This window comes from Pleurodeles waltl, chromosome 4_1, assembly GCF_031143425.1.
Source record: "Pleurodeles waltl isolate 20211129_DDA chromosome 4_1, aPleWal1.hap1.20221129, whole genome shotgun sequence".
Classification (NCBI taxonomy): domain Eukaryota; kingdom Metazoa; phylum Chordata; class Amphibia; order Caudata; family Salamandridae; genus Pleurodeles; species Pleurodeles waltl.
The window spans coordinates 37,569,956-37,574,210 of record NC_090442.1 but is presented as its reverse complement, the minus strand read 5'-3'; the positions used below and the strand labels follow the sequence as shown (position 1 = coordinate 37,574,210).

Here is a 4,255-nt window from a genome sequence, read left to right as displayed (position 1 = left end):
TTTATACAACTTTCTTTATTGAAATTAAACTTGGACTCACTTGAAATATTCTCTTTCAAAATGAATGTTTTGAGCTGCTGTGAATTTTATTTCTAGAGGTGGTGACAGGCTTTCAGGTACGTGCTTAGGTCAAGGCCCTGTTCATGTCACTTGTATAAGCTAATTCAGGGAGCAAATTAGCAAGTCAAGAAATGGGAAGTCTGAACTACTGTCAAAGCAGTTTCATTCTCTTTTCAAATAATCCAAAAATACCATTGCAGCATAAAACAGAGTATTCAATAAAAGAAGAAAGGAGAATTAACGCCAAAAAAGCACAGCATAAGATATGAAACTTTGGAAATTATCTAGATATTGTTTGAAAAAACTCCTTTGATGGAAAGAAGATGAAGAACTGTATGGGATCCTGTCCTGCGCACCTGTAATTGATATGTTCCACATCCATTCATACCACCTAACCCTAAACACCCAAACATATTGCAGTCAGTGACCATGTGGCCTAATGGATAAGGCGTCTGACTTCGGATCAGAAGATTGAGGGTTCGAGTCCTTTCATGGTTGAGTCTTTTTCTCACAGCACCCAACTTATCTTTACATACAAACTGGAAACATACTCTTACAATACTCCTTTCACTCTCACTCATTAAGAAAGCCCAATGCAAACAGCACAATCAGTCACGTTATGCCTTCAGCATTGCTACTTTTCTGTCTTTCTGCCATACCAAAGTACCTCTTCATAAATGCCACGGATATGCAATACGTATACAACAATATGACATGGCACAATCATTCTGAACAGAACTGTGGGTAGATTCAGTGCAGGGAGTGTGTGAGTGCAGAAAGCAGAAACTATGCATGGGTAGAAGCTCTATGATTTTCTCCAGGAATAATGCAAATTGTCCCTCAGAAAAAGTATACTACTAGAGAAGAATCATAAAGGATTGACACAATTGCTGCCTTTGCTGTTGCCCCAGTTGTGTAATCTGTCAAGGACTGGTCTCTTGCAGATTGAGGCACCTAGTTGTAATTGTGTGATAAAAATCACCCTTACAACCATTTTTGCTATAAACTTGTGATCTTTCTGAGATTCTATCTCACAGACTTCTTATGAATGAGGAACTCTGAAATTGTCACATTCCAATTTGTACGTCCTTAAAACTCTGCTGGTTATTCAAATGGGCAGATTGTTTTTTAAATTCCTTTCTGTCTCGAGTTGTAGTTATATTGATACAGAGGCATAATTGTTGAATGATATATATTGGTTTGATTGAAATATGTTCGTAGAGGTGGTGATAGGCTTTCTGTGTCTGTCTGAGAGCAAGGACCGGGTAACGTCTTTTTCCAAGAGCAGTTTGTTGTGAAAGGTATCAGGCAAAGGAGTATGTATTGTGATGTGGTTCTCTGACTGCTTCTGTCCACTTGCCAAAAGTTCCAAGGCCCTATGATAGCACAAAAACGGTAAGATTGAAGTGGTGGGTGCCGGAGGTTTAAAATGGTCAGTTTAATTAAAGACAGAAAAGTGAAACGAATGACTGCAGAAATACTGTATGTGGCCATGAACTGAGATGAAAGGATGATTTTGGAACTCTGTCTTGCAGATTACCCTCCATGCCGCAATGGATAGGGCACTACTCTCACAGACCAGGGTGTGTAAGTTTAAGTCTATCTGAGGTGCACACCCTGAACTAATACATTTTTGCTGAAACCTAATCATATTGTTTACTCTTCCTCGTAGCAGCTTGCCAGGGTGATAGTATATTGCAACAGAACCATTCCACTTCTTCACTGAAAAGAGTCATGCAGGTACCCAAATGTGCAGCGTGTCATTTTATACAACTTTCTTTATTGAAATTAAACTTGGACTCACTTGAAATATTCTCTTTCAAAATGAATGTTTTGAGCTGCTGTGAATTTTATTTCTAGAGGTGGTGACAGGCTTTCAGGTACGTGCTTAGGTCAAGGCCCTGTTCATGTCACTTGTATAAGCTAATTCAGGGAGCAAATTAGCAAGTCAAGAAATGGGAAGTCTGAACTACTGTCAAAGCAGTTTCATTCTCTTTTCAAATAATCCAAAAATACCAGTGCAGCATAAAACAGAGTATTCAATAGAAGAATAAAGGAGGATTAACGGCAAAAAAGCACATCATAAGATATGAAACTTTGGAAATTATCTAGATATTGTTTGAAAAAACTCCTTTGATGGAAAGAAGATGAAGAACGGTATGGGATCCTGTCCTGCGCACCTGTAATTGATATGTTCCACATTCATTCATACCACCTAACCCTAAACACCCAAACATGTTGCAGTCAGTGACCATGTGGCCTAATGGATAAGGCGTCTGACTTCGGATCAGAAGATTGAGGGTTCGAGTCCCTTCATGGTTAAGTCTTTTTCTCACAGCACCCAACTTATCTTGACATACAAACTGGAAACACACTCTTACAATACTCCTTTCACTCTCACTCATTAAGAAAGCCCAATGCAAACTGCACAATCAGTCACGTTATACCTTCAGCATTGCTACTTTTCAATCTTTCTGCCATACCAAAGTACCTCTTCATAAATGCAATGGATATGCAATACGTATACAACAATATGACATGGCACAATCATTCTGAACAGAACTGTGGGTAGATTCAGTGCAAGGAGTGTGTGCGTGCAGAAAGCAGAAACTATGCATGGGTAGAAGCTCTATGATTTTCTCCAGGAATAATGCAAATTGTCCCTCAGAAAAAGTATAGTACTAGAGAAGAATCATAAAGGATTGACACAATTGCTGCCTTTGCTGTTGCCCCAGTTGTGTAATCTGTCAAGGACTGGTCTCTTGCAGATTGAGTCATCTAGTTGCAATTGTGTGGTAAAAATCACCCTTACAACCATTTTTGCTATAAACTTGAGATCTTTCTGAGATACTATCTCACAGACTTCTTATGAATGAGGAACTCTGAAATTGTCACATTCCAATTTGTACGTCCTTAAAACTCTGCTGGTTATTCAAATGGACAGATTGTTTTTTAAATTCCTTTCTGTATCGAGTTGTAGTTATATTGATACAGAGGCATAATTGTTGAATGATATATATTGGTTTGATTGAAATATGTTCGTAGAGGTGGTGATAGGCTTTCTGTGTCTGTCTGAGAGCAAGGACCGGTTAACATGTTTTTCCAAGAGCAGTTTGTTGTGAAAGGTATCAGGCAAAGGAGTATGTATTGTGATGTGGTTCTCTGACTGCTTCTGTCCGCTTGCCAAAAGTTCCAAGGCCCTATGATAGCACAAAAACGGTAAGATTGAAGTGGTGGGTGCCGGAGGTTTAAAATGGTCAGTTTAATTAAAGACAGAAAAGTGAAACGAATGACTGCAGAAATACTGTATGTGGCCATGAACTGAGATGAAAGGATGATTTTGGAACTCTGTCTTGCAGATTACCCTCAATGCCGCAATGGATAGGGCACTACTCTCACAGACCAGGGTGTGTAAGTTTAAGTCTATCTGAGGTGCACACCCTGAACTAATACATTTTTGCTGAAACCTAATCATATTGTTTACTCTTCCTCGTAGCAGCTTTCCAGGGTGATAGTATATTGCAACAGAACCATTCCACTTCTTCACTGAAAAGAGTCATGCTGGTTACCCAAATGTGCATCGTGTCATTTTATACAACTTTCTTTATTGAAATTAAACTTGGACTCACTTGAAATATTCTCTTTCAAAATGAATGTTTTGAGCTGCTGTGAATTTTATTTCTAGAGGTGGTGACAGGTTTTCAGGTACATGCTTAGGTCAAGGCCCTGTTCATGTCACTTGTATAAGCTAATTCAGGGAGCAAATTAGCAAGTCAAGAAATGGGAAGTCTGAACTAATGTCAAAGCAGTTTCATTCTCTTTTCAAATAATCCAAAAATACCATTGCAGCATAAAACAGAGTATTCAATAAAAGAAGAAAGGAGGATTAACGGCAAAAAAGCACAGCATAAGATATGAAACTTTGGAAATTATCTAGATATTGTTTGAAAAAACTCCTTTGATGGAAAGAAGATGAAGAACGGTATGGGATCCTGTCCTGCGCACCTGTAATTGATATGTTCCACATCCATTCATACCACCTAACCCTAAACACCCAAACATATTGCAGTCAGTGACCATGTGGCCTAATGGATAAGGCGTCTGACTTCGGATCAGAGCATTGAGGGTTCTACTCCCTTCATGGTTGAGTCTTTTTCTCACAGCACCCAACTTATCTTTACATACAAACTGGAAA

General features: G+C 38.8%; 2 non-coding genes across 2 annotated transcripts; both read left to right on the top strand.

The window, feature by feature from the left end:
• The first annotated feature begins 485 nt into the window (after positions 1-485).
• TRNAR-UCG (transfer RNA arginine (anticodon UCG)) lies at positions 486-558 on the top strand. The gene has a single exon. It is a non-coding gene; the product is annotated as a tRNA-Arg (tRNA).
• A 1,751-nt stretch (positions 559-2,309) lies between these two features.
• TRNAR-UCG (transfer RNA arginine (anticodon UCG)) lies at positions 2,310-2,382 on the top strand. The gene has a single exon. It is a non-coding gene; the product is annotated as a tRNA-Arg (tRNA).
• The last annotated feature ends 1,873 nt before the right edge of the window (positions 2,383-4,255 follow it).